The sequence below is a fragment of the Staurois parvus genome, unplaced genomic scaffold (assembly GCF_062004578.1).
Source record: "Staurois parvus isolate SC_StPar_1 unplaced genomic scaffold, SC_StPar_1.0 ptg000066l, whole genome shotgun sequence".
In the NCBI taxonomy this organism is placed as follows: domain Eukaryota; kingdom Metazoa; phylum Chordata; class Amphibia; order Anura; family Ranidae; genus Staurois; species Staurois parvus.
This window is the reverse complement of record NW_028317862.1, coordinates 229,720-247,284: the sequence shown is the minus strand read 5'-3', so window position 1 is coordinate 247,284 and position 17,565 is coordinate 229,720.

Genomic DNA, 17,565 nt, shown 5'->3' with positions numbered 1-17,565 from the left:
ATGTGTGTGCAATAATGGTTTGTGTACTGAGGGTTGTGTTTTCTGGGTGGGTCATTAGTGCAGGGGTTCTGTACTGGGTGTGTTTATGGAAGGGTCTGTACTCAGGAGGGGTCTGTACTGCTGTGGACTGTACTGGGTGAATCTGCACTGGGAAGGTTTAAACTGAAGGGGGCTCCACTTTGCTTTTCTGCAATGGGGAATCTGTTATGGGGATCTGTACTGAGGGTGACTGCACTGAGGGAGTCCTTACTGGGAAGGGTCCGCACCAAGATGTCTTTACTGCGGGTTGTCTATATTTCGGGAGGTGTACTGGGGTGTCTGTACTGGTGGTTACTGGGGATCTGTACTAATGGAGGGGGGGTGTGATGGGGATGAATCTTTACAAGGTGGGTCTGTATTGCATTGTCCAGGTCTGTAACCAGACCTGCACCTGTAGATTTTCTTCATCTTTTGCCTATCTGCCCTATAATGGCCCTATATCCACTAGAGCATTTGCATTTTTCAGAGTAGAGTAGAGCCTGGCCAGAGAAGTTTAATTTTGACGCAGTTGGCCACCTTAAACATGTATTGAAATACATGTGAACTAAAAATCCCTGTTGTGGAAATTTTGCTAAAAAAGGGTGTAAAGCAGTGGGCAGAGGATTGATTCATAATTTGTAGTCTTTACTGAAGGGGGTCTGCTCTCGGATGTCTACACTGAGGAGTGTCATTACTTCTGGGGGTGTACTGGGGTGTCTGTGCTGAGGGGTGTTTGTACTGGTGGTTACTGGGGGGTCTTTTCCATTGGAGGCGTCTGTAGTTGGGGGGTGACCTGTACAAGGCGATTCTGTACTGAGAGTGTCTATCCTTGGAATGTCTGCATAGGGTCATGTCCATAGTTAACTGCATTGAAGCACACTACCATACTTTGCAGAGCACGGTGTTTCAAAAATAGCATGCATTTTTGATCTTTGATGTGAAAGTCATACATGAGTTTCTATACTATTTCAGCACCCCCTAGAGGTTGCATCCTTCGCGGCTGATCTTTCACCTAGGCAGATCTCCGCTTGAGGCCGATCCTTCTAGGGGACTGGAAGAGTATGAACTCTGCACTGCTGTCCCGTCTGTGTGCGCCGTCTCGACTGTAAAACGGGGAAGAAGGTATACCCCTCTACGGAGGACAGACAGCAGAACCTTTTTGACCTGAGCATCCGCAACACAGCAAATGTGTGTGCAATAATGGTTTGTGTACTAAGCGTTTTGTTTTGTGGGTGGGTCATTAGTTCAGGGGTTCTTTACTGGGTGTGTCTATGGAAGGGTCTGTACTCAGGAGGGGTCTGTACTTATGTGGACTGTACAGGGTGAATCTGCATTGGGAAGGTTTAAACTGAGGGGGACTCCACTTGGTTTTTCTGCAATGGGGAATCTGTACTGGGGATCTGTACTGAGGGGGACTGCACTGCGGGAGTCCTTACTGGGGAGGGTCCGCACAAGATGTCTTTACTGAGGGTTGTCTTTTTTCAGGAGGTGTACTGGGGTGTCTGTACTAGTGGTTACTGGGGATCTGTACTAATGGAGTGGGGGGTGTGATTGGGATGAATCTTTACAAGGTGGGTCTGTATTGCATTGTCCAGGTCTGTAACCAGACCTGTACCTGTAGCTTTTCTTCATCTTTTGCCTATCTGCCCTATAATGGCACTATATCCACTAGAGCATTTGCATTTTTCAGAGTAGAGTAGATCCTGGCCAGAGAAGGATTATTTTTACGCAGTTGGCCACCTTAAACATGTATTGATATACATGTGAACTAAAAATCCCTGTTGTGGAAATTTTGCTAAAAAAGAGTGTAAAGCAGTGGGCAGAGGATTGATTCAGAATTTGTAGTCTTTACTGAAGGGGGCCTGCTCTCGGATGTCTTCACTGAGGAGTGTCAAAACTTCTGGGAGTGTACTGGGGTGTCTGTGCTGAGGGGTGTTTGTACTGGTGGTTACTGGGGGGTCTTTTCCATTGGAGGCGTCTGTAGTTGAGGGGTGACCTGTACAAGGCGATTCTGTACTGAGAGTGTCTATCCTTGGAATGTCTGCATAGGGTCATGTCCATAGTTAACTGCATTGAAGCACACTACCATACTTTGCAGAGCACGGTTTTTCAAAAATAGCATGCATTTTTGATCTTTGATGTGAAAGTCATACATGAGTTTCTATACTGTTTCAGCACCCCCTAGAGGTTGCATCCTTCGCGGCTGATCTTTCACCTAGGCAGATCTCCGCTTGAGGCCGATCCTTCTAGGGGACTGGAAGAGTATGAACTCTGCACTGCTGTCCCGTCTGTGTGCGCCGTCTCGACTGTAAAACGGGGAAGAAGGTATACCCCTCTACGGAGGACAGACAGCAGAATCTTTTTGACCAGAGCATCAGCAACACAGCAAATGTGTGTGCAATAATGGTTTGTGTACTGAGGGTTGTGTTTTGTGGGTGGGTCATTAGTTCAGGGGTTCTGTACTGGGTGTGTCTATGGAAGGGTCTGTACTCAGGAGGGGTCTGTACTGATGTGGACTGTACAGGGTGAATCTGCATTGGGAAGGTTTAAACTGAGGGGGACTCCACTTGGTTTTTCTGCAATGGGGAATCTGTACTGGGGATCTGTACTGAGGGGGACTGCACTGCGGGAGTCCTTACTGGGGAGGGTCCGCACAAGATGTCTTTACTGAGGGTTGTCTTTTTTCAGGAGGTGTACTGGGGTGTCTGTACTAGTGGTTACTGGGGATCTGTACTAATGGAGGGGGGGTGTGATTGGGATGAATCTTTACAAGGTGGGTCTGTATTGCATTGTCCAGGTCTGTAACCAGACCTGCACCTGTAGCTTTTCTTCATCTTTTGCCTATCTGCCCTATAATGGCACTATATCCACTAGAGCATTTGCATTTTTCAGAGTAGAGTAGAGCCTGGCCAGAGAAGTTTAATTTTGACGCAGTTGGCCACCTTAAACATGTATTGAAATACATGTGAACTAAAAATCCCTGTTGTGAAAATTTTGCTAAAAAAGGGTGTAAAGCAGTGGGCAGAGGATTGATTCAGAATTTGTAGTCTTTACTGAAGGGGGTCTGCTCTCGGATGTCTTCACTGAGGAGTGTCAATACTTCTGGGGGTGTACTGGGGTGTCTGTGCTGAGGGGTGTTTGTACTGGTGGTTACTGGGGGGTCTTTTCCATTGGAGGCGTCTGTAGTCTGGGGGTGACCTGTACAAGGCGATTCTGTACTGAGAGTGTCTATCCTTGGAATGTCTGCATAGGGTCATGTCCATAGTTATCTGCATTGAAGCACACTATCATACTTTGCAGAGCACGGTGTTTCAAAAATAGCATGCATTTTTGATCTTTGATGTGAAAGTCATACATGAGTTTCTATACTGTTTCAGCACCCCCTAGAGGTTGCATCCTTCGCGGCTGATCTTTCACCTAGGCAGATCTCCGCTTGAGGCCGATCCTTCTAGGGGACTGGAAGAGTATGAACTCTGCACTGCTGTCCCGTCTGTGTGCGCCGTCTCGACTGTAAAACGGGGAAGAAGGTATACCCCTCTACGGAGGACAGACAGCAGAATCTTTTTGACCAGAGCATCAGCAACACAGCAAATGTGTGTGCAATGATGGTTTGTGTACTGAGGGTTGTGTTTTCTGGGTGGGTCATTAGTGCAGGGGTTCTGTACTGAGTGTGTCTATGGAAGGGTCTGTACTCAGGAGGGCTCTGTAGTGATGTGGACTGTACAGGGTGAATCTGCACTGGGAAGGTTTAAACTGAAGGGGGCTCCACTTTGCTTTTCTGCAATGGGGAATCTGTACTGGGGATCTGTACTGAGGGTGACTGCACTGAGGGAGTCCTTACTGGGAAGGGTCCGCACCAAGATGTCTTTACTGCGGGTTGTCAATATTTCGTGAGGTGTACTGGGATGTCTGTACTGGTGGTTACTGGGGATCTGTACTAATGGAGGGGGGGTGTGATTGGGATGAATCTTTACAAGGTGGGTCTGTATTGCATTGTCCAGGTCTGTAACCAGACCTGCACCTGTAGCTTTTCTTCATCTTTTGCCTATCTGCCCTATAATGGCACTATATCCACTAGAGCATTTGCATTTTTCAGAGTAGAGTAGATCCTGGCCAGAGAAGTTTAATTTTGACGCAGTTGGCCACCTTAAACATGTATTGAAATACATGTGAACTAAAAATCCCTGTTGTGGAAATTTTGCTAAAAAAGGGTGTAAAGCAGTGGGCAGAGGATTGATTCAGAATTTGTAGTCTTTACTGAAGGGGGTCTGCTCTCGGATGTCTACAATGAGGAGTGTCATTACTTCTGGGGGTGTACTGGGGTGTCTGTGCTGAGGGGTGTTTGTACTGGTGGTTACTGGGGGGTCTTTTCCATTGGAGGCGTCTGTAGTTGGGGGGTGACCTGTACAAGGCGATTCTGTACTGAGAGTGTCTATCCTTGGAATGTCTGCATAGGGTCATGTCCATAGTTAACTGCATTGAAGCACACTACCATACTTTGCAGAGCACGGTGTTTCAAAAATAGCATGCATTTTTGATCTTTGATGTGAAAGTCATACATGAGTTTCTATACTGTTTCAGCACCCCCTAGAGGTTGCATCCTTCGCGGCTGATCTTTCACCTAGGCAGATCTCCGCTTGAGGCCGATCCTTCTAGGGGACTGGAAGAGTATGAACTCTGCACTGCTGTCCCGTCTGTGTGCGCCGTCTCGACTGTAAAACGGGGAAGAAGGTATACCCCTCTACGGAGGACAGACAGCAGAATCTTTTTGACCAGAGCATCAGCAACACAGCAAATGTGTGTGCAATAATGGTTTGTGTACTGAGGGTTGTGTTTTGTGGGTGGGTCATTAGTGCAGGGGTTCTGTACTGAGTGTGTCTATGGAAGGGTCTGTACTCAGGAGGGGTCTGTAGTGATGTGGACTGTACAGGGTGAATCTGCACTGGGAAGGTTTAAACTGAAGGGGGCTCCACTTTGCTTTTCTGCAATGGGGAATCTGTTATGGGGATCTGTACTGAGGGTGACTGCACTGAGGGAGTCCTTACTGGGAAGGGTCCGCACCAAGATGTCTTTACTGCGGGTTGTCTATATTTCGGGAGGTGTACTGGGATGTCTGTACTGGTTTTTACTGGGGATCTGTACTAATGGAGGGGGGGTGTGATTGGGATGAATCTTTAGAAGGTTGGTCTGTATTGCATTGTCCAGGTCTGTAACCAGACCTGCACCTGTAGCTTTTCTTCATCTTTTGCCTATCTGCCCTATAATGGCACTATATCCACTAGAGCATTTGCATTTTTCAGAGTAGAGTAGAGCCTGGCCAGAGAAGGATTATTTTGACGCAGTTGGCCACCTTAAACATGTATTGAAATACATGTGAACTAAAAATCCCTGTTATGAAAATTTTGCTAAAAAGTGTGTCAAGCAGTGGGCAGAGGATTGATTCAGAATTTGTAGTCTTTACTGAAGGGGGTCTGCTCTCGGATGTCTACATTGAGGAGTGTCATTACTTCTGGGGGTATACTGGGGTGCCTGTGCTGAGGGGTGTTTGTACTGGTGGTTACTGGGGGGTCTTTTCCATTGGAGGCATCTGTAGTTGGGGGGTGACCTGTACAAGGCGATTCTGTACTGAGAGTGTCTATCCTTGGAATGTCTGCATAGGGTCATGTCCATAGTTAACTGCATTGAAGCACACTACCATACTTTGCAGAGCACGGTGTTTCAAAAATAGCATGCATTTTTGATCTTTGATGTGAAAGTCATACATGAGTTTCTATACTGTTTCAGCACCCCCTAGAGGTTGCATCCTTCGCGGCTGATCTTTCACCTAGGCAGATCTCCGCTTGAGGCCGATCCTTCTAGGGGACTGGAAGAGTATGAACTCTGCACTGCTGTCCCGTCTGTGTGCGCTGTCTCGACTGTAAAACGGGGAAGAAGGTATACCCCTCTACGGAGGACAGACAGCAGAACCTTTTTGACCAGAGCATCAGCAACACAGCAAATGTGTGTGCAATAATGGTTTGTGTACTAAGCGTTTTGTTTTGTGGGTGGGTCATTAGTTCAGGGGTTCTGTACTGGGTGTGTCTATGGAAGGGTCTGTACTCAGGAGGGGTCTGTACTTATGTGGACTGTACAGGGTGAATCTGCATTGGGAAGGTTTAAACTGAGGGGGACTCCACTTGGTTTTTCTGCAATGGGGAATCTGTACTGGGGATCTGTACTGAGGGGGACTGCACTGCGGGAGTCCTTACTGGGGAGGGTCCGCACAAGATGTCTTTACTGAGGGTTGTCTTTTTTCAGGAGGTGTACTGGGGTGTCTGTACTAGTGGTTACTGGGGATCTGTACTAATGGAGGGGGGGTGTGATTGGGATGAATCTTTACAAGGTGCGTCTGTATTGCATTGTCCAGGTCTGTAACCAGACCTGCACCTGTAGCTTTTCTTCATCTTTTGCCTATCTGCCCTAAAATGGCACTATATCCACTAGAGCATTTGCATTTTTCATAGTAGAGTAGATCCTGGCCAGAGAAGGATTATTTTGACGCAGTTGGCCACCTTAAACATGTATTGAAATACATGTGAACTAAAAATCCCTGTTGTGGAAATTTTGCTAAAAAAGAGTGTAAAGCAGTGGGCAGAGGATTGATTCAGAATTTGTAGTCTTTACTGAAGGGGGCCTGCTCTCGGATGTCTTCACTGAGGAGTGTCAAAACTTCTGGGGGTGTACTGGGGGGTCTTTTCCATTGGAGGCGTCTGTAGTCTGGGGGTGACCTGTACAAGGCGATTCTGTACTGAGAGTGTCTATCCTTGGAATGTCTGCATAGGGTCATGTCCATAGTTAACTGCATTGAAGCACACTATCATACTTTGCAGAGCACGGTGTTTCAAAAATAGCATGCATTTTTGATCTTTGATGTGAAAGTCATACATGAGTTTCTATACTGTTTCAGCACCCCCTAAAGGTTGCATCCTTCGCGGCTGATCTTTCACCTAGGCAGATCTCCGCTTGAGGCCGATCCTTCTAGGGGACTGGAAGAGTATGAACTCTGCACTGCTGTCCCGTCTGTGTGCGCCGTCTCGACTGTAAAACGGGGAAGAAGGTATACCCCTCTACGGAGGACAGACAGCAGAATCTTTTTGACCAGAGCATCAGCAACACAGCAAATATGTGTGCAATAATGGTTTGTGTACTGAGGGTTGTGTTTTGTGGGTGGGTCATTAGTTCAGGGGTTCTGTACTGGGTGTGTCTATGGAAGGGTCTGTACTCAGGAGGGGTCTGTACTGATGTGGACTGTACAGGGTGAATCTGCATTGGGAAGGTTTAAACTGAGGGGGACTCCACTTGGTTTTTCTGCAATGGGGAATCTGTACTGGGGATCTGTACTGAGGGGGACTGCACTGCGGGAGTCCTTACTGGGGAGGGTCCGCACAAGATGTCTTTACTGAGGGTTGTCTTTTTTCAGGAGGTGTACTGGGGTGTCTGTACTAGTGGTTACTGGGGATCTGTACTAATGGAGGGGGGGTGTGATTGGGATGAATCTTTACAAGGTGGGTCTGTATTGCATTGTCCAGGTCTGTAACCAGACCTGCACCTGTAGCTTTTCTTCATCTTTTGCCTATCTGCCCTATAATGGCACTATATCCACTAGAGCATTTGCATTTTTCAGAGTAGAGTAGAGCCTGGCCAGAGAAGTTTAATTTTGACGCAGTTGGCCACCTTAAACATGTATTGAAATACATGTGAACTAAAAATCCCTGTTGTGAAAATTTTGCTAAAAAAGGGTGTAAAGCAGTGGGCAGAGGATTGATTCAGAATTTGTAGTCTTTACTGAAGGGGGTCTGCTCTCGGATGTCTTCACTGAGGAGTGTCAATACTTCTGGGGGTGTACTGGGGTGTCTGTGCTGAGGGGTGTTTGTACTGGTGGTTACTGGGGGGTCTTTTCCATTGGAGGTGTCTGTAGTTGGGGGGTGACCTGTACAAGGCGATTCTGTACTGAGAGTGTCTATCCTTGGAATGTCTGCATAGGGGCATGTCCATAGTTAACTGCATTGAAGCACACTACCATACTTTGCAGAGCACGGTGTTTCAAAAATAGCATGCATTTTTGATCTTTGATGTGAAAGTCATACATGAGTTTCTATACTGTTTCAGCACCCCCTAGAGGTTGCATCCTTCGCGGCTGATCTTTCACCTAGGCAGATCTCCGCTTGAGGCCGATCCTTCTAGGGGACTGGAAGAGTATGAACTCTGCACTGCTGTCCCGTCTGTGTGCGCTGTCTCGACTGTAAAACGGGGAAGAAGGTATACCCCTCTACGGAGGACAGACAGCAGAACCTTTTTGACCAGAGCATCAGCAACACAGCAAATGTGTGTGCAATAATGGTTTGTGTACTAAGCGTTTTGTTTTGTGGGTGGGTCATTAGTTCAGGGGTTCTGTACTGGGTGTGTCTATGGAAGGGTCTGTACTCAGGAGGGGTCTGTAGTGATGTGGACTTTACAGGGTGAATCTGCACTGGGAAGGTTTAAACTGAAGGGGGCTCCACTTTGCTTTTCTGCAATGGGGAATCTGTTATGGGGATCTGTACTGAGGGTGACTGCACTGAGGGAGTCCTTACTGGGAAGGGTCCGCACCAAGATGTCTTTACTGCGGGTTGTCTATATTTCGGGAGGTGTACTGGGATGTCTGTACTGGTGGTTACTGGGGATCTGTACTAATGGAGGGGGGGTGTGATCGGGATGAATCTTTACAAGGTGGGTCTGTATTGCATTGTCCAGGTCTGTAACCAGACCTGCACCTGTAGCTTTTCTTCATCTTTTGCCTATCTGCCCTATAATGGCACTATATCCACTAGAGCATTTGCATTTTTCAGAGTAGAGTAGAGCCTGGCCAGAGAAGGATAATTTTGACGCAGTTGGCCACCTTAAACATGTATTGAAATACATGTGAACTAAAAATCCCTGTTGTGGAAATTTTGCTAAAAAAGGGTGTAAAGCAGTGGGCAGAGGATTGATTCAGAATTTGTAGTCTTTACTGAAGGGGGTCTGCTCTCGGATGTCTTCACTGAGGAGTGTCAATACTTCTGGGGGTGCACTGGAGTGTCTGTGCTGAGGGGTGTTTGTACTGGTGGTTACTGGGGGGTCTTTTCCATTGGAGGCGTCTGTAGTTGGGGGGTGACCTGTACAAGGCGATTCTGTACTGAGAGTGTCTATCCTTGGAATGTCTGCATAGGGTCATGTCCATAGTTAACTGCATTGAAGCACACTACCATACTTTGCAGAACACGGTGTTTCAAAAATAGCATGCATTTTTGATCTTTGATGTGAAAGTCATACATGAATTTCTATACTCTTTCAGCACCCCCTAGAGGTTGCATCCTTCGCGGCTGATCTTTCACCTAGGCAGATCTCCGCTTGAGGCCGATCCTTCTAGGGGACTGGAAGAGTATGAACTCTGCACTGCTGTCCCGTCTGTGTGCGCCGTCTCGACTGTAAAACGGGGAAGAAGGTATACCCCTCTACGGAGGACAGACAGCAGAACCTTTTTGACCAGAGCATCAGCAACACAGCAAATGTGTGTGCAATAATGGTTTGTGTACTGAGGGTTGTGTTTTCTGGGTGGGTCATTAGTGCAGGGGTTCTGTACTGGGTGTGTTTATGGAAGAGTCTGTACTCAGGAGGGGTCTGTACTGCTGTGGACTGTACTGGGTGAATCTGCACTGGGAAGGTTTAAACTGAAGGGGGCTCCACTTTGCTTTTCTGCAATGGGGAATCTGTTATGGGGATCTGTACTGAGGGGGACTGCACTGAGGGAGTCCTTACTGGGAAGGGTCCGCACCAAGATGTCTTTACTGCGGGTTGTCTATATTTCGGGAGGTGTACTGGGATGTCTGTACTGGTGGTTACTGGGGATCTGTACTAATGGAGGGGGGGTGTGATTGGGATGAATCTTTAGAAGGTGGGTCTGTATTGCATTGTCCAAGTCTGTAACCAGACCTGCACCTGTAGCTTTTCTTCATGTTTTGCCTATCTGCCCTATAATGGCACTATATCCACTAGAGCATTTGCATTTTTCAGAGTAGAGTAGAGCCTGGCCAGAGAAGGATTATTTTGACGCAGTTGGCCACCTTAAACATGTATTGAAATACATGTGAACTAAAAATCCCTGTTATGAAAATTTTGCTAAAAAGTGTGTCAAGCAGTGGGCAGAGGATTGATTCAGAATTTGTAGTCTTTACTGAAGGGGGTCTGCTCTCGGATGTCTACACTGAGGAGTGTCATTACTTCTGGGTGTGTACTGGGGTGTCTGTGCTGAGGGGTGTTTGTACTGGTGGTTACTGGGGGGTCTTTTCCATTGGAGGCGTCTGTAGTTGGGGGGTGACCTGTACAAGGCGATTCTGTACTGAGAGTGTCTATCCTTGGAATGTCTGCATAGGGTCATGTCCATAGTTAACTGCATTGAAGCACACTACCATACTTTGCAGAGCACGGTGTTTCAAAAATAGCATGCATTTTTGATCTTTGATGTGAAAGTCATACATGAGTTTCTATACTGTTTCAGCAGCCCCTAGAGGTTGCATCCTTCGCGGCTGATCTTTCACCTAGGCAGATCTCCGCTTGAGGCCGATCCTTCTAGGGGACTGGAAGAGTATGAACTCTGCACTGCTGTCCCGTCTGTGTGCGCCGTCTCGACTGTAAAACGGGGAAGAAGGTATACCCCTCTACGGAGGACAGACAGCAGAATCTTTTTGACCAGAGCATCAGCAACACAGCAAATGTGTGTGCAATAATGGTTTGTGTACTGAGGGTTGTGTTTTGTGGGTGGGTCATTAGTTCAGGGGTTCTGTACTGGGTGTGTCTATGGAAGGGTCTGTACTCAGGAGGGGTCTGTACTGATGTGGACTGTACAGGGTGAATCTGCACTGGGAAGGTTTAAACTGAAGGGGGCTCCACTTTGCTTTTCTGCAATGGGGAATCTGTTATGGGGATCTGTACTGAGGGGGACTGCACTGCGGGAGTCCTTACTGGGGAGGGTCCGCACAAGATGTCTTTACTGAGGGTTGTCTTTTTTCAGGAGGTGTACTGGGGTGTCTGTACTAGTGGTTACTGGGGATCTGTACTAATGGAGGGGGGGTGTGATTGGGATGAATCTTTACAAGGTGCGTCTGTATTGCATTGTCCAGGTCTGTAACCAGACCTGCACCTGTAGCTTTTCTTCATCTTTTGCCTATCTGCCCTAAAATGGCACTATATCCACTAGAGCATTTGCATTTTTCATAGTAGAGTAGATCCTGGCCAGAGAAGGATTATTTTGACGCAGTTGGCCACCTTAAACATGTATTGAAATACATGTGAACTAAAAATCCCTGTTGTGGAAATTTTGCTAAAAAAGAGTGTAAAGCAGTGGGCAGAGGATTGATTCAGAATTTGTAGTCTTTACTGAAGGGGGCCTGCTCTCGGATGTCTTCACTGAGGAGTGTCAAAACTTCTGGGGGTGTACTGGGGGGTCTTTTCCATTGGAGGCGTCTGTAGTCTGGGGGTGACCTGTACAAGGCGATTCTGTACTGAGAGTGTCTATCCTTGGAATGTCTGCATAGGGTCATGTCCATAGTTAACTGCATTGAAGCACACTATCATACTTTGCAGAGCACGGTGTTTCAAAAATAGCATGCATTTTTGATCTTTGATGTGAAAGTCATACATGAGTTTCTATACTGTTTCAGCACCCCCTAAAGGTTGCATCCTTCGCGGCTGATCTTTCACCTAGGCAGATCTCCGCTTGAGGCCGATCCTTCTAGGGGACTGGAAGAGTATGAACTCTGCACTGCTGTCCCGTCTGTGTGCGCCGTCTCGACTGTAAAACGGGGAAGAAGGTATACCCCTCTACGGAGGACAGACAGCAGAATCTTTTTGACCAGAGCATCAGCAACACAGCAAATATGTGTGCAATAATGGTTTGTGTACTGAGGGTTGTGTTTTGTGGGTGGGTCATTAGTTCAGGGGTTCTGTACTGGGTGTGTCTATGGAAGGGTCTGTACTCAGGAGGGGTCTGTACTGATGTGGACTGTACAGGGTGAATCTGCATTGGGAAGGTTTAAACTGAGGGGGACTCCACTTGGTTTTTCTGCAATGGGGAATCTGTACTGGGGATCTGTACTGAGGGGGACTGCACTGCGGGAGTCCTTACTGGGGAGGGTCCGCACAAGATGTCTTTACTGAGGGTTGTCTTTTTTCAGGAGGTGTACTGGGGTGTCTGTACTAGTGGTTACTGGGGATCTGTACTAATGGAGGGGGGGTGTGATTGGGATGAATCTTTACAAGGTGGGTCTGTATTGCATTGTCCAGGTCTGTAACCAGACCTGCACCTGTAGCTTTTCTTCATCTTTTGCCTATCTGCCCTATAATGGCACTATATCCACTAGAGCATTTGCATTTTTCAGAGTAGAGTAGAGCCTGGCCAGAGAAGTTTAATTTTGACGCAGTTGGCCACCTTAAACATGTATTGAAATACATGTGAACTAAAAATCCCTGTTGTGAAAATTTTGCTAAAAAAGGGTGTAAAGCAGTGGGCAGAGGATTGATTCAGAATTTGTAGTCTTTACTGAAGGGGGTCTGCTCTCGGATGTCTTCACTGAGGAGTGTCAATACTTCTGGGGGTGTACTGGGGTGTCTGTGCTGAGGGGTGTTTGTACTGGTGGTTACTGGGGGGTCTTTTCCATTGGAGGTGTCTGTAGTTGGGGGGTGACCTGTACAAGGCGATTCTGTACTGAGAGTGTCTATCCTTGGAATGTCTGCATAGGGGCATGTCCATAGTTAACTGCATTGAAGCACACTACCATACTTTGCAGAGCACGGTGTTTCAAAAATAGCATGCATTTTTGATCTTTGATGTGAAAGTCATACATGAGTTTCTATACTGTTTCAGCACCCCCTAGAGGTTGCATCCTTCGCGGCTGATCTTTCACCTAGGCAGATCTCCGCTTGAGGCCGATCCTTCTAGGGGACTGGAAGAGTATGAACTCTGCACTGCTGTCCCGTCTGTGTGCGCTGTCTCGACTGTAAAACGGGGAAGAAGGTATACCCCTCTACGGAGGACAGACAGCAGAACCTTTTTGACCAGAGCATCAGCAACACAGCAAATGTGTGTGCAATAATGGTTTGTGTACTAAGCGTTTTGTTTTGTGGGTGGGTCATTAGTTCAGGGGTTCTGTACTGGGTGTGTCTATGGAAGGGTCTGTACTCAGGAGGGGTCTGTAGTGATGTGGACTTTACAGGGTGAATCTGCACTGGGAAGGTTTAAACTGAAGGGGGCTCCACTTTGCTTTTCTGCAATGGGGAATCTGTTATGGGGATCTGTACTGAGGGGGACTGCACTGAGGGAGTCCTTACTGGGAAGGGTCCGCACCAAGATGTCTTTACTGCGGGTTGTCTATATTTCGGGAGGTGTACTGGGATGTCTGTACTGGTGGTTACTGGGGATCTGTACTAATGGAGGGGGGGTGTGATTGGGATGAATCTTTAGAAGGTGGGTCTGTATTGCATTGTCCAAGTCTGTAACCAGACCTGCACCTGTAGCTTTTCTTCATCTTTTGCCTATCTGCCCTATAATGGCACTATATCCACTAGAGCATTTGCATTTTTCAGAGTAGAGTAGAGCCTGGCCAGAGAAGGATTATTTTGACGCAGTTGGCCACCTTAAACATGTATTGAAATACATGTGAACTAAAAATCCCTGTTATGAAAATTTTGCTAAAAAGTGTGTCAAGCAGTGGGCAGAGGATTGATTCAGAATTTGTAGTCTTTACTGAAGGGGGTCTGCTCTCGGATGTCTACACTGAGGAGTGTCATTACTTCTGGGGGTGTACTGGGGTGTCTGTGCTGAGGGGTGTTTGTACTGGTGGTTACTGGGGGGTCTTTTCCATTGGAGGCGTCTGTAGTTGGGGGGTGACCTGTACAAGGCGATTCTGTACTGAGAGTGTCTATCCTTGGAATGTCTGCATAGGGTCATGTCCATAGTTAACTGCATTGAAGCACACTACCATACTTTGCAGAGCACGGTGTTTCAAAAATAGCATGCATTTTTGATCTTTGATGTGAAAGTCATACATGAGTTTCTATACTGTTTCAGCAGCCCCTAGAGGTTGCATCCTTCGCGGCTGATCTTTCACCTAGGCAGATCTCCGCTTGAGGCCGATCCTTCTAGGGGACTGGAAGAGTATGAACTCTGCACTGCTGTCCCGTCTGTGTGCGCCGTCTCGACTGTAAAACGGGGAAGAAGGTATACCCCTCTACGGAGGACAGACAGCAGAATCTTTTTGACCAGAGCATCAGCAACACAGCAAATGTGTGTGCAATAATGGTTTGTGTACTGAGGGTTGTGTTTTGTGGGTGGGTCATTAGTTCAGGGGTTCTGTACTGGGTGTGTCTATGGAAGGGTCTGTACTCAGGAGGGGTCTGTACTGATGTGGACTGTACAGGGTGAATCTGCATTGGGAAGGTTTAAACTGAGGGGGACTCCACTTGGTTTTTCTGCAATGGGGAATCTGTACTGGGGATCTGTACTGAGGGGGACTGCACTGCGGGAGTCCTTACTGGGGAGGGTCCGCACAAGATGTCTTTACTGAGGGTTGTCTTTTTTCAGGAGGTGTACTGGGGTGTCTGTACTGGTGGTTACTGGGGATCTGTACTAATGGAGGGGGGGTGTGATTGGGATGAATCTTTACAAGGTGGGTCTGTATTGCATTGTCCAGGTCTGTAACCAGACCTGCATCTGTAGCTTTTCTTCATCTTTTGCCTATCTGCCCTTTAATGGCACTATATCCACTACAGCATTTGCATTTTTCAGAGTAGAGTAGAGCCTGGCCAGAGAAGGATTATTTTGACGCAGTTGGCCACCTTAAACATGTATTGAAATACATGTGAACTAAAAATCCCTGTTATGAAAATTTTGCTAAAAAGTGTGTCAAGCAGTGGGCAGAGGATTGATTCAGAATTTGTAGTCTTTACTGAAGGGGGTCTGCTCTCGGATGTCTACACTGAGAAGTGTCATTACTTCTGGGGGTGTACTGGGGTGTCTGTGCTGAGGGGTGTTTGTACTGGTGGTTACTGGGGGGTCTTTTCCATTGGAGGCGTCTGTAGTTGGGGGGTGACCTGTACAAGGCGATTCTGTACTGAGAGTGTCTATCCTTGGAATGTCTGCATAGGGGCATGTCCATAGTTAACTGCATTGAAGCACACTACCATACTTTGCAGAGCACGGTTTTTCAAAAATAGCATGCATTTTTGATCTTTGATGTGAAAGTCATACATGAGTTTCTATACTGTTTCAGCACCCCCTAGAGGTTGCATCCTTCGCGGCTGATCTTTCACCTAGGCAGATCTCCGCTTGAGGCCGATCCTTCTAGGGGACTGGAAGAGTATGAACTCTGCACTGCTGTCCCGTCTGTGTGCGCCGTCTCGACTGTAAAACGGGGAAGAAGGTATACCCCTCTACGGAGGACAGACAGCAGAATCTTTTTGACCAGAGCATCAGCAACACAGCAAATGTGTGTGCAATAATGGTTTGTGTACTGAGGGTTGTGTTTTCTGGGTGGGTCATTAGTGCAGGGGTTCTGTACTGGGTGTGTCTATGGAAGGGTCTGTACTCAGGAGGGGTCTGTACTGATGTGGACTGTACAGGGTGAATCTGCACTGGGAAGGTTTAAACTGAAGGGGGCTCCACTTTGCTTTTCTGCAATGGGGAATCTGTACTGGGGATCTGTACTGAGGGGGACTGCACTGCGGGAGTCCTTACTGGGGAGGGTCCGCACAAGATGTCTTTACTGAGGGTTGTCTTTTTTCAGGAGGTGTACTGGGGTGTCTGTACTAGTGGTTAATGGGGATCTGTACTAATGGAGGGGGGGTGTGATTGGGATGAATCTTTACAAGGTGGGTCTGTATTGCATTGTCCAGGTCTGTAACCAGACCTGCACCTGTAGCTTTTCTTCATCTTTTGCCTATCTGCCCTATAATGGCACTATATCCACTAGAGCATTTGCATTTTTCAGAGTAGAGTAGAGCCTGGCCAGAGAAGTTTAATTTTGACGCAGTTGGCCACCTTAAACATGTATTGAAATACATGTGAACTAAAAATCCCTGTTGTGGAAATTTTGCTAAAAAAGGGTGTAAAGCAGTGGCCAGAGGATTGATTCAGAATTTGTAGTCTTTACTGAAGGGGGTCTGCTCTCGGATGTCTACACTGAGGAGTGTCATTACTTCTGGGGGTGTACTGGGGTGTCTGTGCTGAGGGGTGTTTGTACTGGTGGTTACTGGGGGGTCTTTTCCATTGGAGGCGTCTGTAGTTGGGGGGTGACCTGTACAAGGCGATTCTGTACTGAGAGTGTCTATCCTTGGAATGTCTGCATAGGGTCATGTCCATAGTTAACTGCATTGAAGCACACTACCATACTTTGCAGAGCACGGTGTTTCAAAAATAGCATGCATTTTTGATCTTTGATGTGAAAGTCATACATGAGTTTCTATACTATTTCAGCACCCCCTAGAGGTTGCATCCTTCGCGGCTGATCTTTCACCTAGGCAGATCTCCGCTTGAGGCCGATCCTTCTAGGGGACTGGAAGAGTATGAACTCTGCACTGCTGTCCCGTCTGTGTGCGCCGTCTCGACTGTAAAACGGGGAAGAAGGTATACCCCTCTACGGAGGACAGACAGCAGAACCTTTTTAACCTGAGCATCCGCAACACAGCAAATGTGTGTGCAATAATGGTTTGTGTACTAAGCGTTTTGTTTTGTGGGTGGGTCATTAGTTCAGGGGTTCTTTACTGGGTGTGTCTATGGAAGGGTCTGTACTCAGGAGGGGTCTGTACTTATGTGGACTGTACAGGGTGAATCTGCATTGGGAAGGTTTAAACTGAGGGGGACTCCACTTGGTTTTTCTGCAATGGGGAATCTGTACTGGGGATCTGTACTGAGGGGGACTGCACTGCGGGAGTCCTTACTGGGGAGGGTCCGCACAAGATGTCTTTACTGAGGGTTGTCTTTTTTCAGGAGGTGTACTGGGGTGTCTGTACTAGTGGTTACTGGGGATCTGTACTAATGGAGGGGGGGGTGTGATTGGGATGAATCTTTACAAGGTGGGTCTGTATTGCATTGTCCAGGTCTGTAACCAGACCTGTACCTGTAGCTTTTCTTCATCTTTTGCCTATCTGCCCTAAAATGGCACTATATCCACTAGAGCATTTGCATTTTTCAGAGTAGAGTAGATCCTGGCCAGAGAAGGATTATTTTGATGCAGTTGGCCACCTTAAACATGTATTGAAATACATGTGAACTAAAAATCCCTGTTGTGGAAATTTTGCTAAAAAAGAGTGTAAAGCAGTGGGCAGAGGATTGATTCAGAATTTGTAGTCTTTACTGAAGGGGGCCTGCTCTCGGATGTCTTCACTGAGGAGTGTCAAAACTTCTGGGAGTGTACTGGGGTGTCTGTGCTGAGGGGTGTGTGTACTGGTGGTTACTGGGGGGTCTTTTCCATTGGAGGCGTCTGTAGTTGGGGGGTG